Genomic DNA, 22089 nt, shown 5'->3' on the forward strand with positions numbered 1-22089 from the left:
TCCGCGCCGGAGGTCTTCAAGATGGAGCCGTTCCTCTTCGAATGGATGAAGATAGAAGATGCCGCTTGGATGAAGCCTTCTCCCGGTCCGGATGTCCTCTTCTGTCCGGATAGGATGAAGACTTCTGCCAGTCTGGATGTCCTCTTCTGGCCCATCGGATGAAGACTACTGGACGGATCGGATGACCACTGGTGCCCGGCTGGGTGAAGACGGCTCAAGGTATGGTGATCTTCAATGGGGTAGTGTTAGGTTTTTTAAGGGGGTATTGGGTGGGTTCTAGAGTAGGGGTGTGTGGGTGGTGGGTTGTAATGTTGGGGGGTATTGTATTCTTTTTTTCAGGTAAAAGAGCTGATTACTTTGGGGCAATGCCCCGCAAAAGGCCATTTTAAGGGCTATTTGTAATTTAGTATAGGGTAGGGCATTTTATTATTTTGGGGAGCTTTTTTATTTTATTAGGGGGCTTAGATTAGGTGTAATTAGTTTAAACTTCTTGTATTTTTTTTTTTATTTTCTGTAATTTAGAGGGTTTTTTGTACTTTAGTTATATTTAGTTAATTTTATTTAATGCTAGGTAATTGTAGTTAATTAATTTAATTTATTTAATGATAGTGTAGTGTTAGGTGTAATTGTAACTTAGGTTAGGATTAATTTTACAGGTAATTTTGTATTTATTTTAGCTAGGTAGTTATTAAATAGTTAATAACTATTTAATAGCTATTGTACCTAGTTAAAATAAATGCAAAGTTGCCTGTAAAATAAAAATAAACCCTAAAATAGCTATAATGTAATTATTAATTATATTGTAGCTATCTTAGGGTTTATTTTATAGGTAAGTATTTAGTTTTAAATAGGATTAATTTATTTAATTATAAGAATATTTATTTGGATAAATTTAAATAATATTTAGATTAGGGGGTGTAAGGGTTAGATTTAGGTTTAGGGGTTAATTCATTTAATATATTGGCAGCAGTGTAGGGGGGCAGATTAGGGGTTAATCAATGTACTGTAGGTGGCAGAGGGCTCCGGGTGCGGCAGTTTAGGGGCTAAACAATTAATTTATTTGTGGCGGGGTCCGGGATTTGCAGGATAGGGGTTAATAACTTTATGTAGGCAGCGGTATAGGGGGCGGCAGATTAGGGTTTAATAGGTATAATTTATGTGGTGGCGGGGTCCAAGAGCGGCAGTTTAGGGGTTCATATATTTATTATAGTGGTGGCGGGGTCTGGGAGCGGTGGTTTAGGGGTTCATATATTTATTATAGTGGCAGCGGGGTCGGGAGCAGTGGTTTAGGGGTTAATAAGTTTATTATAGTTGCGGAGGGGTCCAGGAGTGGCGGTTTAGGGGTTATTAAGTTTATTTAGGTGCGGGGGGTTCCGGGAGCGGCGGTTTAGGGGGTAAAAGTATAGTATAGTGTGGGTGCTTAGTGACAGGCTAGCAAGAAAGCTGAGAATAAGCCGATAAGCAGCGAGATCGATGACTGTCAGTTAACAACAGTCCGCTGCTCATCACACCGTACTTGGTGCACAGCTTTTTGACAGCTTTCTTGATAACTTTGGCGAACGTATTCAGGTCCGCGGCGGCGATGTTAGGGTATTGGGGCCGACGAATGCAGGTAAGTAGACACATTGATAACTAGAGGCCTTGAGCTGCACATTTAAGCTAGGACATGCTACATATCTGTTTGGAGCTAAAACTAGACATTTGCTTAAATAGAAAGAAATGGATAAATTGCATCCTAGAGCTGCACATCACACAAACACAACTGTTTTTGAAGACTACAGTGGCAATTGTCTAATTAACCATGTTTTGCACAAGTACTCACCAATGAGTCACCCATGGTGAAACTGTCTGGCCTCAAACTGCCACCACAGGGACGACTGCCTGAGGATGCGGGCATCATGACAAGCCCCGCCGAAATTCGCACACACCTGCATAATCCACATCCGTGCATCGCAAACAAACTGCACGTTGAGACTATGGAAGTGTTTGCGATTTTGGAATGGCATGTCAACTTCTGGAGAACGCAGCGCAATGTGGGTGCAATCTATTGCTCCCAAGACATTGGGCATTCAAGCTATTGCAAAGAATTCCCTCTTCAGGTTCCTCCAATCACCATCATTTTGAGGGAATCCTATGTAACGCTTACTGACTCGTACCATGGCGCCCAGAAAGTTGTCAAAAACCACAGAGAAGGTACCCTGAGACAGCCCATGCATGTACCCCTCTCCGGATTGAAAACTTCCAGAGGTCAGGATGTGTATGCAACTTAGCATCTTGGTCATGCCAGGGACTGCAGTTCGCATACGTCTACATAGCTCCATATGAGGTTTAAGAACATTGTAAAGGCTAATGAGCTGTTCTCGATTGAGCCTATACTTGTCATAAATCTCGAAGTCGCTCATGTTATCCAAGGTGGGACTCACCCTTTCAACATGAGGACCTCTAACCAGTCGAGCCCTATGCCTTTCTTGGAGACGCCGAGCCCGCCTAATTCTATTGAACACCACTCGTGCAACAGCACCAGCAGCAACTAACTGCGGATCATCTATATTTGCAAAGCTAAGCAGCACAAAGCCAAACAGCAGAGCAAACACACAAGGAGTAACAAGGTATGCAAAAACACAAAAGCGATTTGATACAATGTCAATCACAAGGGATGCTTTAGCCATGTTGTTTGGGGTATTTATAGTGCAATATGTCCAATGGTAGCAAGTTCGTAATGATTGCTGATTGTATCCACTTGATTGTATGTGAGCGGCGCAAATGCTTTCAAAGTGGGTATTTTATTAGGTGTTTGCTGAAATTTTTTTTCCCCAATGAATCGTAATGTGAAAGTGTAAAATATAACATATACAGTGCATCTTCGTAATGTTTGTTCATGTGCGTAATAAATATTTATTAAACGTGATCTTATAGTAAAAAACACACGTCCATGCTAACATGAATGAAAGTGCATACTTGTGTATAATGTGTGCATAGACATGGCATAGAATCTGATTGATCAATGTTGCTGCAATATTGTTAAAAAACGATAAGGTAACTGCTGACATCTGTAAAAGATAAAAAGTTTATAAGGTGCGCAAATCTCTCCCCTGCACATACACTAATCTGCTCCCATAAGGCAGAAAATATGGGTAAATGGACTTTGAATAGAATGGTGTGTATGTGCGCTGTACAGCTAAGGGGTTAAAATATAAAAAAGCCTAATATGTATAGGTATGTGTATGGGCATATACAAAGCCTATAAATAGTATATGAAAAATATAATATCACAAATATGGTAAAAATATATAAAAAGATAAAAAATTTAGAAAAACAGGAGTATAGTACAACTATTTAATATTTAATAATAGTGTAAATAAAAACAGCTAAAACATATATATGACCGGTCATAAAAAACATCAATTCTTAAAAAAGGTAAATCCTAATGCCTGCATACAAGATATCTAACACTGATAGCCTAACATGGTAATTCAGCTCTGCCAAGCGGTCACAAACTATCTACTTTATATGCAAAAATAAGCGTAAAAGTTCAGTGAATACAGTTTAGCTTTTTAGTATGTAAAGCTTATGTCCCAATTTCTTAATGGCAAAAAAACTTTGTAGCAACCAGAGTCCACTCTTATATCAATTATCCGTATCGGTGTGGTACTATAACAAGTTCCAAAGTTTATCTTGAGTCTATTACAATTCCGTTTTTTGTAAATGTTTTGTATAAACACACAGCAACAGGGATGTGAGACAGTCATCCACGATGCAGGGCTGCAACACCTCTGCTGTGCCTACCTGCTCTTTTCTTGAGCTCGATCCTCCTTCGCGGTAAGACACAAGTGTCTGGAGCAGCTCCGTACAGCTGGTGACATCACAAGTGCGTGATTCGTATCCAAAAGTAGATCCGTGATGTGTCCAAAGGCTGTAACTCGCTGTAGAGTGTTTAAAGAAGAGAAAGTAATTCCTTAGCGAATCTCTCGCAATCCGTAAAAGTGGTAGAGTGAAATTACTCTTATAGCATCAATCTGTATCCATCAACGCGTTTCACCATATACAATGGCTTTATCAAGATGGTTCAGATTGCTATTGGGCTCCTTTATAAATGCTTAAGCTTTCAGTGATTGGTCTAAGTAAATTGCTCCTTTACAGACATCCCTCTTCTAAAGATGGATTAAATATAAGGTGGACTGTCAATAATGCCAATGCACAAACACTATAGTAGGCTGTATAGCAGTCTGTGCAGAGCTATTATTCTGGTCTCTTGTCATCTTCTCTTAGATTTTAAATTTAGACTTTATAAAATTAGGTGAAATTGTACTAATAGTAAAAATGTTTATAAATGAAGACTGCTTATACATACACATCCTGGCTATTGCAATTTAAAGGTCTATATTTTATACTCTATAATTATACATAAAAAACATGGAAGGGATAAAAATTAGACAACATGTTATGTTGTTAAATCGATATTAACCCTATATGTTAATAATATGCAAATTGACCTATGTTTCATAAAATAAATTGAAATAGATAACCAAGTAATTAAAAATTAAACAACTAAAACTATGACTCAATATTAACCCTAAATATCCCATCTATATAACCTGCTATTGTATCTATCCTGAAATATCTAAGTACCCTCAAACTCACTATGATGTATAATGAAAATCTATAAAACAATTTGAGTGATGTATATAAGATAATTTATTAGAAAACTAATAGCATATATATGACACAGGTTATATGTTCTATTAGAATTGGTATAATGATATCAAATGTTAAAAAATAAGAAAAACTGATTAAAAATGTATAAGGATTAATATATTAATAAAATTGTATTTCTAAAAATTGTATTTCTAAAAATAATTATGTAAAAAAATGTTTCTATATTTATGGTCTCTAACACAATTCTCCTCTATCTTCAAAAGTCATGTATTATAAGTGTATCATATATATTTGTTAAATGTGATGTACTATGTAGGAACCAAGTGCATTTAGCAATCTAAAATAAATGGGTTAAGGTCCAGCTCAGAATTAAGACCTTGAGGGTATAATGTTTGTAGCTCATAAATGAATTCTGCTTCTTTTCTTAGAAGCAAGCGGTCAAAATTACCTCCTCGTCAAGGTTTAGTGATCTCACAAATACCCCAATATTTAAAGTCATTGACGTTGTTCTGATGTTTTATCTTAAAATGTTCATATAACCTAGTTTCCTGATTACCTTTCTTGATAAGGTTAAGATGTTCCCTAATCCTTGTAGGAAAAATCCTGGAGGTCTCACCCAAGTATTGCTTCCCACATGTACATTGAATGAGGTATATGATACCCTTATCGCTGCATCTGATAGTCTCTTTAATATTATATTGTTTACCTGTGTTGGTGGATATATATTCTTTGCACTTAGTACTGTGTTGACATGCTTTACAGCTATAGCAGGGGTAATATCCTCGCAATTTCTTTCCTGTTAGGTCTCTATCATGCATTTTAAATTGTTGTGTCTTTTTCATAAAGTCACTAGGCGCAAGTATGTTTCTGATGTTAGTGGCTTTTCTAAAAACAATATTGGGATGTTCAGAAATAATGTCTCCTATAATAGGATCAGATTTAATTAAGTGCCAATGTTTATTTAAAATTTTGGTTAAATACTTATGTTGACAGTTGTAATTAGTTACTAGTGGCACTTTCAGGGTTTCATTCGGATTGGTTTTGACTTTTGGCGTTTTAGAAAGTATATCTCGCCTATCCATATTTCTAACTTTAGTAATGGTGGTCTTTAATGTATCTTGGTCATACCCCTTTTCCAAAAATAATAGTAATAATAGTAATCTTCTATATATAAGTGATTGGCGAGATGTCAATATTTTGCGTGTCCCATTGAAATCCTAATAACAATGAAGATCTTCAGGCTGACATCTGTAGTATTGTATATATAAGTGATTTGCGAGATGTCAATATTGTACACGTCCCATTGAAAACGCTATAATGATGAAGATCTTTCAAAATCTCATTTACGTATATGTAATATTGCAGTATTGAGTGAGAAACTTCTGAAAGGGGCGGTACAGTCCCAAAGCTGTAATCTGTATGGTTGAAGCTTATAATAACGTCATCATATTAGCAACCTGCCTGTCTAGTTAGCAAATCTCCATTCTGTTGTTGTATTTTACAACATTGTTATTGTGTGCTGATTCAAATATAAATGTGTGCTTTGTTGTCGTGTGATGCATGTTATGTACATCTACGTATGTATGGTGATTCTCTCCCACCTATGCTGACTTATATAAAGCAGTATAGCATTGTTGTTCCTTCCAAAAAAGTGACAGCTGTAATATGTTCTAATGATAAGTACTTATCGTACGTAATTCCTAATGGTATATTATGAGTGAATCGTGATGTTAAAGGGAAACTAAATCCATATTTTATGTTTCATGATTCATAGAGAGAATCTAATGTTAAGCAACCTTCCAATGTAGTTGTATGATGTAAATGTGTTCATTGTTTATATGTGTTTTTTGGCCATAATATCAATGCACATGTATGAGTCAATGACAAAAGGTATGTATGTGCATAGATGTAGCTATATGAGTGTATGTTCCCATCTGTCTATGTAAGCCAATGGAAAATGGATTTGTGTGGCTTTTTTTTCAAACACCCGAGATCTCGTAACTTTGATCTGTTCTATTCTGACATGAAAATGCAAAATCTCAAAAAAAAATATTGTGTAGTGTTTGTATGAGTGTAAGTGTACTTTGTGTAATGTTTTTGAAGTGATTTGTGGATGTTTTTGTTAGCGGTATATGATTAACTACTTGGTCTGGGTTTATGTTAATGATTTGAGCAGAGATGGTTATTTTTGTGGCATTATGGAAGCTCGTAATACCAGCGTTAGTGAAAAAGCAGTGTTAGGAGGCTTTTTCATGCATAACGCACAACTCGTAATCTAGCCGCATGTATTTTTTCTATGTCATTTCATCTATGGCTCTATCAGTTAGTCAAGCTATTTTATCGCTTTTTTCCCCACTGCTCCATAACTTGTCCGCTGCCTCTGAGGCTGCTGTCTTCAATCCTCCCAATCCTAGACTATCAGGCTGATTAATACCCCCAGCTAGCGGACGATTGGCCACGATCCTGCAGGGGGCAGAATTGTCAGGGTTTTTTTCCCTGTTGTGTTTGCCATGTGCTGCTGGCAGCCATTTTACTCACCTCTCTTCCTGACTATGGTGCATTGTGGGGGATGCTGCTCATTTCATGCACTTCCTTTTATGGCCAGACTGGTGTGCATCATCCATGTAAGACAGGATGCAGTCTCAGAATTGTGATGTCATCACTTATTATTTAAAGGGCCTCTGTTCAGTATGCTTTGCCTTTGCGTTGTCTCAGACCTGTTTGTGAGAGTTCCTGTGTATTACCTGGCTGCCTGATATCCTTCCTGGTTCCTGATCCCTGGCTTGTTCCTGACTCTGCTGTTTTCCTTGTTCCTGATTCCGGCTCATCTGACTATTCGTTTCTCCTCCTGACTCGGCTCGTCTGACTACCAGCTCTGGTTTTGACTCCTGGCTTGTTATTTGACTTGTGGACTTTTTATTATTTTTTGCTATTAATAAAGGTGTGATTATTTTTGCACTTCTTGTCTCAGTCTGATTCCTGGCACCCTGACATTACGCAAATGCCATGAATCCTGATGCTGCTAATTATCCACCTTTACCATCCATCATTTCCAGGATGGATGTACAGGATCACCGCTTGGATCAATTTGCACTAGCCCTGCAAACCCTGTTGGCTCGCACTGCACATTTGGACCAAAGTGTCCCACAAATTATGGCTTCTCCTGTTTCCGTTGCTGCACCTATGCCTACCAGGAGCATGTCCGGTTCTGCACCTCTACCTCAGCGATATGGAGGCGATCCTATTCAGTGCAGATTTTTTGAACCAGGTGAGCATTTACTTTGAGATGTTACCTCAAGTTAAGTAAGGTCATTAGGTCAGAGCAGGACAAACTCTCTTTACAAAGGGATTTGCTAAAGTTAGAACTATGGGCAAGTGAATGGAAAATGAGATTTAATACTGAAAAATGCAAGGTTCTACATTTTGGAAGTAAAAATAAGCAGGCTACGTATTTTTTAAATGGGACAAGACTTAGCCAAACACAGGAGGAAAGGGATTTGGGAGTAGTAATAGATAACAAGCTAAAGATGAGTGCACAATGCAGGGCAGCGGCTTCAAAGGCTAATAAGATACTAGCATGTATTAAAAGAGGCATTGATTCAAGGGAGGAAAGCATAATTCTGTCATTATATAAAGCCCTGGTAAGACCTCACCTTGAGTTTGGAGTGCAGTTCTGGGGACCGATTGCTAAAAAAGATATTGCAGAACTAGAAAAAGTTCAGAGAAGGGCCACAAAGTAGACATGAGCACGGCTAAAAAATTTGGTTCGTTTTCAGTTCGGATCGATTCGGACTTTTCGAATTTCGGTTCGGATCAAATCGGATTCGGCAAAATTTGAATGAATTTGTTTCGGATTTATTCGGATTTGAATAAATTTGTTTCGGATTTATTCGGATCAGAATAAATTCATTTCGGATTTATTCGGATTTGGCTGAATTTGGTTCTATTCGGTTCCGAAATTCGGTATGTTTTAGTACACTAACACCCATTTAGTACACTAAGTCACTAACACCCATAAACTACCTATGAACCATTAAACCGAGGCCCCCCACACATCACAAACCCTATAATAGCATTATTTAACCCCTAATCTGCCGATCGGATATCGCCGCAACCTACATTATAACTATTAACCCCTAATCTGCTGTCCCTAACATCGCCGACCCCTACATTATAGTTATTAACCCCTAATCTGCCCCCCCAACGTCGCCGCAATCTAACTACAAGTATTAACCCCTAATCTGCCTACCCGATATCGCCGCCACCTACATTATAGCTATTAACCCCTAATCTGCTGTCCCTAATACCGCCGACCCCTACATTATAGTTATTAACCCCTAATCTGCCCCCCCCCAACATCGCCACAATCTAACTACAAGTATTAACCCCTAATCTGCCAACCCGATATCGCCGCCGCCTACATTATAGCTATTAACCCCTAATCTGCTGTCCCTAACACCGCCGACCCCTACATTATAGTTATTAACCCCTAATCTGCCCCCCCCCCAATGTCGCAGCAATCTAACTACAAGTATTAACCCCTAATCTGCCGACCCGATATCGCCGCCGCCTACATTATAGCTATTAACCCCTAATCTGCTGTCCCTAACACCGCCGACCCCTACATTATAGTTATTAACCCCTAATCTGCCCCCCCAACGTCGCCGCAATCTAACTACAAGTATTAACCCCTAATCTGCCGACCTGATATCGCTGCAACCTAAAATTATAGCTATTAACCCCTAATCTGCTGTCCCTAACATCGCCAACCCCTACATTATAGTTATTAACCCCTAATCTGCCCCCCCCCAACGTCGCCGCAATCTAACTACAAGTATTAACCCCTAATCTGCCGACCGCAAATCGCCGCCACTATAATAAATGTATTAACCCCTAAACCACCGCACTCCCGCCTCGCAAACACTATAATACATTTTATTAACCCCTAATCTGCCCTCCCTAACATCGCCGCCACCTACCTACAATTATTAACCCCTAATCTCCCGCCCCCAACGTCGCCGCTACTATAATAAGGTTATTAACCCCTAAACCTAAGTCTAACCCTAACACTAACACCCCCTAACTTAAATATAATTTAAATAAAATGAAATAAATTTACTATAGTTAAATAAATGAATCCTATTTAAAACTAAATACTTACCTGTACAATAAACCCTAATATAGCTGCAATATAACTAATAGTTACATTGTAGCTATTTTAGCATTTATATTTATTTTACAGGCAACTTTGTATTTATTTTAACTAGGTACAATAGTTATTAAATAGTTATTAACTATTTAATAACTACCTAGTTAAAATAATTACAAAATTACCTGTAAAATAAATCCTAACCTAAGTTACAATTAAACCTAACACTACACTATCATTAAATAAATTAACTACAAGTACCTACAATTATCTACAATTAAATAAACTAAACTAAAGTACAAAAAAACCCCACTAAATTACAAAAAATAAAAAATATTACAAGAATTTTAAACTAATTACACCTAATCTAAGCCCCTAATAAAATAACAAAGCCCCCCAAAATAAAAAAATGCCCTACCCTATACTAAATTACAAAAGTTAACAGCTCTATTACCTTACCAGCCCTTAAAAGGGCCTTTTGCGGGGCATGCCCCAAAGAAAACAGCTCTTTTGCCTGTAAAAAAAAACACAATACCCCCCCCACATTACAACCCACCACCCACATACCCCTACTCTAACCCAAACCCCCCTTAAATAAACCTAACACTACCCCCCTGAAGATATCCCTACCTTGAGTTGTGTTCACCCAGCCGGGCCGAAGTCTTCATCCGATGGGGCAGAAGAGGACATCCAGACCGGCAGAAGTCTTCATCCAAGCGGGGCAAGAAGAGGTCTTCCATCCATCAGAAAAGTACCAAAAAACAAACAAACACTAAATTACCAAAAATAATAAAATATTACAATAATTTTAAACTAATTACACCTAATCTAAGCCCCCTACTAGCTATTAATATAGCTACAATATAACTAATAGTTACATTGTAGCTATTTTAGGATTTATATTTATTTTACAGGCAACTTTGTATTTATTTTAACTAGGTACAATAGTTATTAAATAGTTAATAACTATTTAATAACTACCTAGCTAAAATAAATACAAATTTACCTGTAAAATAAATCCTAACCTAAGTTACAATTACACCTAACACTACACTATCATTAAATTAATTAAATAAATGAATCCTATTTAAAACTAAATACTTACCTGTAAAATAAACCCTAATATAGCTACAATATAACTAATAGTTACATTGTAGCTATTTTAGCATTTATATTTATTTTACAGGCAACTTTGTATTTATTTTAACTAGGTAAAATTGCTATTAAATAGATATTTACTGTTTAATAGCTACCTAGTTAAAATAATTACAAAATTACCTGTAAAATAAATCCTAACCTAAGTTACAATTAAACCTAACACTACACTATCATGAAATAAATTAAATAAATTAACTACAAGTACCTACAATTAAATACAATGAAATAAACTAAACTAAAGTACAAAAAAACAAACACTAAATTACAAAAAATAAAAAAATAATTACTAATTACACCTAATCTAAGCCCCCTAATAAAATAACAAAGCCCCCCAAAATAAAAAAATGCCCTACCCTATACTAAATTACAAAAGTTAACAGCTCTATTACCTTACCAGCCCTTAAAAGGGCCTTTTGCGGGGCATGCCCCAAAGAAAACAGCTCTTTTGCCTGTAAAAAAAAACACAATACCCCCCCCCCACATTAAAACCCACCACCCACATACCCCTACTCTAACCCAAACCCCCTTTAAATAAACCTAACACTACCCCCCTGAAGATCTCCCTACCTTGTCTTCACCCAGCCGGGCCGAAGTCTTCATCCGATGGGGCAGAAGAGGACATCCAGACCGGCAGAAGTCTTCATCCAAGCGGGGCAAGAAGAGGTCTTCCATCCATCAGAAGTCTTGATCCAGGCGGCATCTTCTATGTTCATCAATATTTTAACTAGGTAGCTATTAATTAGTCAATAACTATTTAATAGCTATTGTACCTAGTTAAAATAAATACAAAGTTGCCTGTAAAATAAATATAAATGCTAAAATAGCTACAATGTAACTATTAGTTATATTGCAGCTATATTAGGGTTTATTTTCAGGTATTTAGTTTTATATAGGATTCATTAATTTAATTAATTTAATGATAGTGTAGTGTTAGGTGTAATTGTAACTTAGGTTAGGATTTATTTTACAGGTAAATTTGTATTTATTTTAGCTAGGTAGTTATTAAATAGTTAAAATAAATACAAAGTTGCTTGTAAAATAAATATAAATCCTAAAATAGCTACAATGTAACTATTAGTTATATTGTAGCTATATTAATAGCTAGTAGGGGGTTAGATTAGGTGTTATTAGTTTAAAATTCTTGTAATATTTTATTATTTTTGGTAATTTAGTGTTTGTTTGTATTTTGGTACTTGTATGATGGATGGAAGACCTCTTCTTGCCCCGCTTGGATGAAGACTTTTTCCGGTCTGGATGTACTCTTCTGTCCCATCAGATGAAGACTTCGGCCCGGCTGGGTGAACACGACTCAAGGTAGGGAGATCTTCAGGGGGGTAGTGTTAGGTTTATTTAAGGGGGGTTTGGGTTAGAGTAGGGGTATGTGGGTGGTGGGTTGTAATGTGGGGGGGGGTATTGTGTTTTTTTTTACAGGCAAAAGAGCTGTTTTCTTTGGGGCATGCCCCGCAAAAGGCCCTTTTAAGGGTTGGTAAGGTACTAGAGCTGTTAACTTTTGTAATTTAGTATAGGGTAGGGAATTTTTTTTATTTTGGGGGGCTTTGTTATTTTATTAGGGGGCTTAGATTAGCTGTAATTAGTTTAAAATTCTTGTAATATTTTTTTATTTTTTGTAATTTAGTGGGTTTTTTTTTTGTAATTTAGTGTTTTGTTTTTTTTGTACTTTAGTTTATTTAATTGTAGATAATTGTAGGTACTTGTAGTTAATTTATTTAATGATAGTGTAGTGTTAGGTTTAATTGTAACTTAGGTTAGGATTTATTTTACAGGTAATTTTGTAATTATTTTAACTAGGTAGCTATTAATTAGTCAATAACTATTTAATAGCTATTGTACCTAGTTAAAATAAATACAAAGTTGTCTGTAAAATAAATATAAATGCTAAAATAGCTACAATGTAACTATTAGTTAAATTGCAGCTATATTAGGGTTTATTTTACAGGTAAGTATTTAGTTTTAAATAGGATTCATTTATTTAATTAATTTAATGATAGTGTAGTGTTAGGTGTAATTGTAACTTAGGTTAGGATTTATTTTACAGGTAAATTTGTATTTATTTTAGCTAGGTAGTTATTAAATAGTTATTAACTATTTAATAACTATTGTACCTAGTTAAAATAAATACAAAGTTGCCTGTAAAATAAATATAAATGCTAAAATAGCTACAATGTAACTATTAGTTATATTGCAGCTATATTAGGGTTTATTTTACAGGTAAGTATTTAGTTTTAAATAGGATTCATTTATTTAACTATAGTAAATTTATTTCGTTTTATTTAAATTATATTTAAGTTAGGGGGTGTTAGTGTTAGGGTTAGACTTAGGTTTAGGGGTTAATAACCTTATTATAGTAGCGGTGACGTTGGGGGCGGGAGATTAGGGGTTAATAATTGTAGGTAGGTGGCGGCAATGTTAGGGAGGGCAGATTAGGGGTTAATAAAATGTATTATAGTGTTTGCGAGGCGGGAGTGCGGCGGTTTAGGGGTTAATACATTTATTATAGTGGCGGCGATTTGCGGTCGGCAGATTAGGGGTTAATACTTGTAGTTATATTGCGGCGACGTTGGGGGGGGCAGATTAGGGGTTAATAACTATAATGTAGGGGTCGGCGATGTTAGGTACAGCAGATTAGGGGTTAATAGCTATAATTTAAGTTGCAGCGATATCAGGTCGGCAGATTAGGGGTTAATACTTGTAGTTAGATTGCGGCGACATTGGGGGGGCAGATTAGGGGTTAATAACTATAATGTAGGGGTCGGCGATGTTAGGTACAGTAGATTAGGGGTTAATAGCTATAATGTAGGTGGCGGCGATATCGGGTCGGCAGATTAGGGGTTAATACTTGTAGTTAGATTGCGGCGACGTGGGGGGGCAGATTAGGGGTTAATAACTATAATGTAGGGGTCGGCGATGTTAGGCACAGCAGATTAGGGGTTAATAGCTATAATGTAGGTGGCGGCGATATTGGGTCGGCAGATTAGGGGTTAATACTTGTAGTTAGATTGCGGCGACGTTGGGGGGGGCAGATTAGGGGTTAATAACTATAATGCAGGGGTCGGCGATGTTAGGGACAGCAGATTAGGGGTTAATAGCTATAATGTAGGTGGCGGCGATATTCAGTCGGCAGATTAGGGGCTAATAAAATAATGCAGGTGTCAGCGATAGCGGGGGCGGCAGATTAGGGGTTAATAAGTGTCAGATTAGGGGTGTTTAGAGACTCGGGGTACATGTTAGGGTGTTAGGTGCAGACTTAGTGTTTCCCCATAGGAAACAATGGGGCTGCGGTGTTAGGTTTTTTTTCAGCCGAAACTGCCCCATTGTTTCCTATGGGGAATGCCGAATTTTACCGAGCTAATTCGTATTTATTCGGAGATACGGCAGCTATTTCGGATTCATTCGGTAGATTCGGAAGTATTTTAATTCGGAAATCCGAATCGATCCGAATCTCCGAACTTACCGAATTTTCCGAATTTCTGAATAAATCCGAAACGAACCGCACATGTCTACCACAAAGCTAATAAGGAGATTGGAGAAATTAACCTATGAGGAGAGGCTAGCCAAACTGGGTCTGTTCTCTTTAGAAAAAAGGCGCTTGAGAGGTGACATGATTACTTTATATAAATATATTCAAGGCCCATATACAGAGATGGCAGAAGCTCTGTTTATTCCAAGAAAATTGTTTCTGACAAGAGGTCATAATTTAAGGTTGGAGGAAAGGAGATTTAATCTCCTGCAATGGAAACGTTTTTTCACTATAAGAGCAATAAAATTGTGGAACTCATTACCAAAGGAGGTAGTGAATGCCAATACCATAGATACATTTAAAAATATTCTGGATACATTTCTGTATATAAACAAAATTCATGTATATGATTGCTAGTATTAAATGGGTCACATTTTAATTGGGTTATTTAAGCTTAACTGGAGCTTTTTGTAAGTATTTTAGATTTGTATAGGTTGAACTCGATGGACTTCAGTCTTTTTTCAACCTTATCTACTATTTTACTATGTTACTATGTTACTCTCTGACACAGCTCTTGCCTGGGCTAATCCCTTGTGGGTGACTAATAAACCTGTTATTTCAAATTACCCTGAATTTGTGGCCTCCTTTCGAAGGGTATTTGATGTTCTGGCTCGCTCCTCCTCTGTTGCTAAACGACTCATGTCCATTCAGCAAGGTACAAGATCTGTTGCTCAGTATGCTATTGAGTTCCGTACGCTTGCCGCAGAGGTAGGTTGGAACAATGAATCCCTTGTTGCCGCCTTCTTTCATGGGCTCTCTGATACAATTAAAGACGAAGTTGCTGCCAGAAATTTACCAGAGGATCTCGAGGCATTGGTGTCTTTTTTGATCCTAATTGACATCAGACTCAGAGAGAGGCCCTCTTTAAAGAAAGGCTTGCGGAAGCCTCCTGTTCCGTTGTCTCCTAGGTGTTTGTTCCCACCCATGCCTCCCTCTCCTCCCATGCCTCCTGGTCCAGAGTCACCAGGTACTGCTGAGCCGATGCAGTTGGGATTCAAGCGTCTCTTCACAGCAGAGAGGGATTTTAGGAGGAGGGAGAGGCTCTGCCTCTAGCCTCTATTGTGGGTTACAGGGCCACCTTTTGAAGTCTTGTACTACACAGCCGGGAAACGCTCACACCTAAGGTCCTGTCGGGGGCAGACCTTGGGTGGTTTATCCTCGTCCCCGGAACTGCTTAAGGAGAAACCTTTGGTCACGGTTGCCCTTTCCTGGGTGGACTCATCCATAGTCACTTCAGCTCTTGTTGACTCCAGTGCTGCAGGCTATTTCATTGACAGTGCTTTTGTATCAAAGCACTCCATTCCTTTTTTGCCTCGGTCTGTTCTGCTTGCTATTGAGACCATTGATGGCAGGCCCCTTCAGCCTGCACTCGTTACTCACAAAACTGCTCCATTGTCCATGGCTGTTGGGGTTCTCCATTTTGAAACCCTCCATTTCCAAGTGATAAACTTTGTGAAGAAAAAGGGTGGCGAGTTAAGACCATGTATCGATTATAGGGGTCGTCTTACCATTAAGAATGCTTACCCTATTCCACTCATTACGGAACTCTTTGACCAGCTCAAGGGAGCTACAGTCTTTACTAAACTTGATTTGAGAGGAGCGTACAATCTCATTAGGATTAAGGAGGACCAAGAATGGAAAACAGCATTTAACACCAGGAGCGGGCATTATGAGTATCTTGTAATGCCCTTTGGCCTATGTAATGCCCTGCTGTTTTTACAGAATTTATTAATGATGTCCTACAAGATATGTTGCAACAGTGTGTTGTGGTGTACTTAGACGACATCCTCATACACTCACCCACACTTGAGGCTCATCGTTTTGATGTTACACGGTTCTTCAGAGACTGCATGAGAATGTTCTGTTTTGCAAACTCAAGAAATGTGAGTTCCATCAGACTCAAGTAACCTTGCTAGGTTATGTTATCTCAGTTGCAGGGTTCTCCATGGATCCTAACAAGTTATCTGCAGTTCTGCAATGGCCTTGCCCAGTTGGTCTTCGGTCTATTCAATGTTTTTTGGGGTTCGCCAATTACTATAGAAAGTTTATTAAAAAGTTTTCTTCCTTGGTCAAACCTATCGCAGACATGACCCGTAAAGAGAATGATCCACTCCATTGGTCACCTACTGCCATTAAGGCCTTTGATAGTCTTAAGACTGCCTTTGCTGCCGCTCTAGTTCTGGCTCATCCTAACCCTGTCCTGCCTTTCGTTCTTGAGGTCGATGCATATCAACGTCCTACGCCTGACGGTTCCTTGCATCCGTGTGGTTTCTTCTCTAAGAAATTGTCTCCAGCAGAGTGCAATTATGAAATTGGCGACAGGGAATTACTGGCCATAATTTTGGCACTCAAGGAATGGAGGAATCTTCTCGAGGGTACTAGCATGCCAGTGCTCATTCTTACTGACCACAAGAATTTATCTATACTATACTATACTACTTTATCTATCTGAAGCAAAACGTTTGTCGCCCCGACAGGCCAGATGGGCGCTATTTTTGTCTCGGTTTAATTATGTGGTCTCCTACCTGCCTGGTAGCAAGAATGTTAGGGCTGATGCCCTCTCTCGACAATTTTCGCCTTTGTCCAAGGAGGAGTCTGTACCTACTCCTGTTATACCTCCTGACCATATTTTGGCTACCATAGTATTAATTTGACTTCTCCCTTGGGGGAGGAGATCCTGGCTACACAAACCAATGCACCTCCTGAGAAACCTAGTGGTAAGTGTTTTGTTCCTCAGAATCGTCTAACTAAACTTTTGCACACTTACCAATATCCTAAAGCTGGTCACCCAGGCATGAACCAAATGATTTGGTCTGTCACTCGACAATTCTAGTGGCCAGGTCTTCATTCTGATGTTGCTGCGTATGTTGCCTCCTGCTCAGTTTGTGCACAGAATAAAACTCCTCGACGTCTTCCTGTGGGTCTTCTTCAACCTATTGCTAATGGTGAGTGTCCTTGGACACATCTTTCCATGGACTTCATTGTCGAGCTCCCTGTTTCCAATGGCAATACTTGTATCCTTATGTTGGTTGACCGTTTTTCTAAAATTTCACATTACATTCCCTTGAGGAAGCTGCCTACCATTCAGAAGCTTGCTTCAATTTTTGCCCGGGAGGTCTTCCATTTACATGGGTTACCCAAGGAGATAGTGTCGGATCGGGGTAGCCAGTTTGTCTCCAGATTTTAGTGTTCCTTTTGTGCTCAAATGGGGATCCAGCTTTCCTTCTCCTCAGCATATCACCCTCAATCCAATGGGGCTGTGGAACAGTCTAATCAAGTTCTGGAACAGTTCCTCCATTGCTATGTCTCAGATCACCACAATAATTGGTCTGAACTGTTACCTTGGGCAGAGTTTGCTCGTAATAGTGCTATTAATGCTCCCTCCAAGTTATCCCCATTCATGGCGAATTATGGGTTTCAACCATCCTTGTTGTCCAATTCATTCATGTCTCAGGGTATTCTGGCTTTGGAGGACCATCTCCAGCAACTCCGTTCCACGTGGGTGCAGATTCAGGATTGCCTTCATTGTTCTATGCAGTGCCAAAAGTTCCAGGCTGATTGTAGGCGTCTGCCCGCACCTTCCTACCAGGTTGGTGAGAGAGTTTGGCTGTCCACCCACAACTTGAACCTTCGTGTGCCTTCCAATAAGTTGGCTCCCCGTTATGTTGGTCCTTTTCAAATACTTCGATGGGTCAATCCTGTGGCCTATGCTCTTGACCTTCCTCCTGCTATGCGCATCTCCAATGTTTTTCATGTCTCCCTCTTGAAACTATTGGTTTGTAATCGGTTTATCACTGTGTTGCCTCGTCCCCATCCTATCTTTGTTGACAACCATGAGAAGTATGAGGTCAGCAGCATAATTGACTCTCGTATATCCAGGGGCCGTGTACAGTATTTGGTTCACTGGAGAGGCTACGGTCTGGAGGAGCATTCTTGGGTTCCCTCCTCTGATGTTCATGCTCCCGCCCTCCTCCATGCCTTCCATGCCTGTTTCCCCAATAAGCCTTTTGTCCTCCCGTGGGGGAGAGGTCATTGAGGGGAGGGTACTGTAAGGGTTTTTTCCCTGTTGTGTTTGCCATGTGCTGCTGGCAGCCATTTACCTCACCTCTCTTCCTGACTATGGTGCATTGTGGGGGATGCAGTCTCAGAATTGTGATGTCATCACTTTTTATTAAAAGGGCCTCTGTTCAGAATGCTTTGCCTTTGCGTTGTCTCAGACCTGTTTGTGAGAGTTCCTGTGTATTACCTGGCTACCTGACGTCCTTCCTGGTTCCTGATTCTGGCTTGTCTGACTATTCGCTTATGCTCCTGACTCGGCTCGTCTGAATACCAGCTATAGTTTTGACTCCTGGCTTGTTATTTGACTTGTGGACTTTTTATTATTTTTTGCTATTAATAAAGGTGTGATTATTTTTACACTTCTCGTCTCAGTCTGATTCCTGGCACCCTGACAGGAATTGCACAAGCAGTTCACCAGAACTGCTTGTGCAATGATAAATGCCGACAGAGTATGCTGTCGACATTTATCGATGTGCAGCAGACATGATAAGCTACATTGTATCATGTCTGTCCGCACTTTAGCAAATCATCCCCAAAGGGCTTGATTTATCAAGTGTCGAATGGACATGATTCTCTATAGCTATAATTATATTATTTAATATGCATTTTCTTCCCCAAGGTGATTAAAATCAAAATTCACCCTTCTAAATCTTCTTTACCTATTTGCAGCATCTCATAAACAATAATTGTTACTCTTACCCAACCCAGGAGAATGATGGATCAAGTAGGCTATGTTAGAACAAGAACATCTGTGAGGCTATTAATGCCTTAAAATAAAAAAATAAAAATCATGCTTGAGAAATCTATCAGCCATCTAGACATACAGTTCCTTTTCCCTGCAAAAAACATAAATTCCATAGATTAAATATGTATCTCATGAAATTATTAAATTGCCATGTGAAGCTTCTAGACATGATATCTAACCAATCTGTTGGTGAAAATGCTTTATTTTATCTTTCAATCTTAGGGGCCAGATTACAAATTTGCGCACGTATTACAAGTTGAAAATAAAAAAAAGACACAAGCAGGAAACTCAGGTGCAATAACTTAAGGACTTTAGATAATGCAATGAGCGGTATCGCTGGACCACGCTAACCTTAGCATGCAAATTGATAATTAAAGTCAATAGTAAATCCCATTTGCCAGAGATGGGTTAGTATGGCCAACATCTCTCTAGCGCAACCTATAATTTAAATGAATATTGTGACCAGCACTGGTTTTACAAGTTAAAAGTTAAAGGGACATTAAACCCCAAATTTTCATGATTCAGATAGAGAATACAATTTTAAACAGCTTTCTAATGTACTTCTATTATCTAATTTGCTTCAGTCTCTTGATATTCTTTCCTGAAAAGCGTATCTAGATAGGCTCAGTAGCTGCTGATTGGTGGCTGCACATAGATGCCTCTTGTGATTGGCTGACCCATGTGCATTGCTAGTCCTTCAACATAGGATATCTAAAGAATGAAACAAATGAGCTAATAGAAGTACATTTGAATGTTGTTTTAAATTGTATTCTCTGTCTAAATCATGAAAGCAAATTTTGGGGTTTAATGTCCCTTTAAAGTTTGAGCTCAAGCAAAAGCTGAAACTGCACTAGAATATTTAGCGTGATTTGAGCCCTGAAGTAAAGTGTAAGAGTTAAAAAAAAGTTGGACAAAACACATTAAAATAAAGTATTAAATTCATATACAGTATATATATATATACTTTTTATAAAAAAATATAATTTTAAAAAAGATTTTAAAATGGTTAAAATGGATATAGTCTTATATATATATATATATATATATATATATATATATATATATATATATACTCGCCAATCTAAAAAGGAACAATGGGATAGTAATTAGACAATCTGACAAGGGGGGGAGTGTGGTGGTTTTGGACAGGGTTGATTACCTTGCTGAAGCAACCAGACAATTGAATGACAGTGAAACTTATCTTGTCCTGCCAGGAGATCCCACTGCCAGGTTTAAAAAGGAATTATCCCACCTTCTTGATGAAATTGTAGAAGAGGGTTTGATGGATGGGGCCACAGCAGATCATCTTTTGGTTGATCAACCTGTGACCCCAATTTTCCATCATCTCCCGAAAGTCCATAAGAGTACTGAAAATGTTAAGGGGAGACCAATAGTTGCGGGAATTAGGTCCTTGTTGGAACCATTATCAAAATGGGTTGATCAATTTTTACAGCCAATAGTAAAATTAATACCAAGCTATGTGAGAGACACTACCCATGTCCTGCAACTATTGGAACATATTACATGGCAAAAAGGATATAGCTGGTTGACTATAGACGTCACCTCATTATATTCCTCAATCCCCCATCAACATGGTCTTACTGCAATCGACTACTGTCTAAGGCTATATTCAGACCTTACTGATGAAAAACGATTATTGTTCATCAAAGTGGTCAGATTCCTATTAGAACATAACTTCTTTGTGTTTCAAGACACATATTACCTCCAGAGACGTGGGACCGCTATGGGGGCAAAGTTTGCCCCCCCCCCCCCTACGCCAACCTATTTATGGGGTGGTGGGAGCGGTCCCATGTCTATGGAGGTAATATTGATCACATTGTACTATATCAGCGGTTCATTGATGACCTGCTCATCATCTGGTCATCAGATGAATCAGAAGCGAGTAAATTTGTATCTGATATTAGTATCAATGATGTTGGTCTAGCATTTACTGCCTAATGGAACAGGGATAGGATTCATTTCTTAGATGTTACCTTGATTGGCGATATGGAGAGCGGAAAAATTGTTTCCACTCTCTATAGGAAGCCCATCTCAGGCAATAGTCTTTTAAATGCCCACTCTAGTCACCCTAGACATGTATTTAAAGGCATTGCCAAGAGCCAGTTCTTAAGAGCGAAGCGAAATTGCTCCCTTGAAAGTGATTTTCTATCTGAAAGTAAACAACTCAGAGACAGAATGATTGCTAGGGGATATCCCAAACAAACAATTAATAAAGCCTTCTTTGAGACTAAAGAATTAAAACGTGATGTTTTATTAACAACAAAGGGGAAACAAAACAAAGCAAATCAAATGGATGATAATAAACCTAAGTTTATTACTTCCTTCTCCAACCAATACGATGCAGTCTGTACCATAGTCAAGAAAAATCTTCCCATCCTTATGGGAGATAAGTCACTCAGACATATCATAGATAAGGGCTGTATGTTTGTCCCCCGTAGAAATGTCACCTTGGGAAACATATTAGCACCTAGTATGCTGAGAAGTGACAAACAAGTGACCAGTTCTTGGTTACATCACAATGGGACATTCAAATGTGGTCGAAAGAACTGCGGTTCCTGTGATCATATTCGTAGCAGTGAAATATTCCAACCTACTGTTACTGGCCAAACTTTTTCTACTAAAGGATGTATAAATTGTAGAAGTACATACATCATCTATCTGGTGGAATGTAATCTTTGCCGGAAACAGTACCTAGGAAGAACCACTAGGGAAGTTGGTAAACGCATTAAAGAACATTTATCTTACATATCCAATAAGGTCACC

This window comes from Bombina bombina, chromosome 6 (assembly GCF_027579735.1).
Source record: "Bombina bombina isolate aBomBom1 chromosome 6, aBomBom1.pri, whole genome shotgun sequence".
In the NCBI taxonomy this organism is placed as follows: domain Eukaryota; kingdom Metazoa; phylum Chordata; class Amphibia; order Anura; family Bombinatoridae; genus Bombina; species Bombina bombina.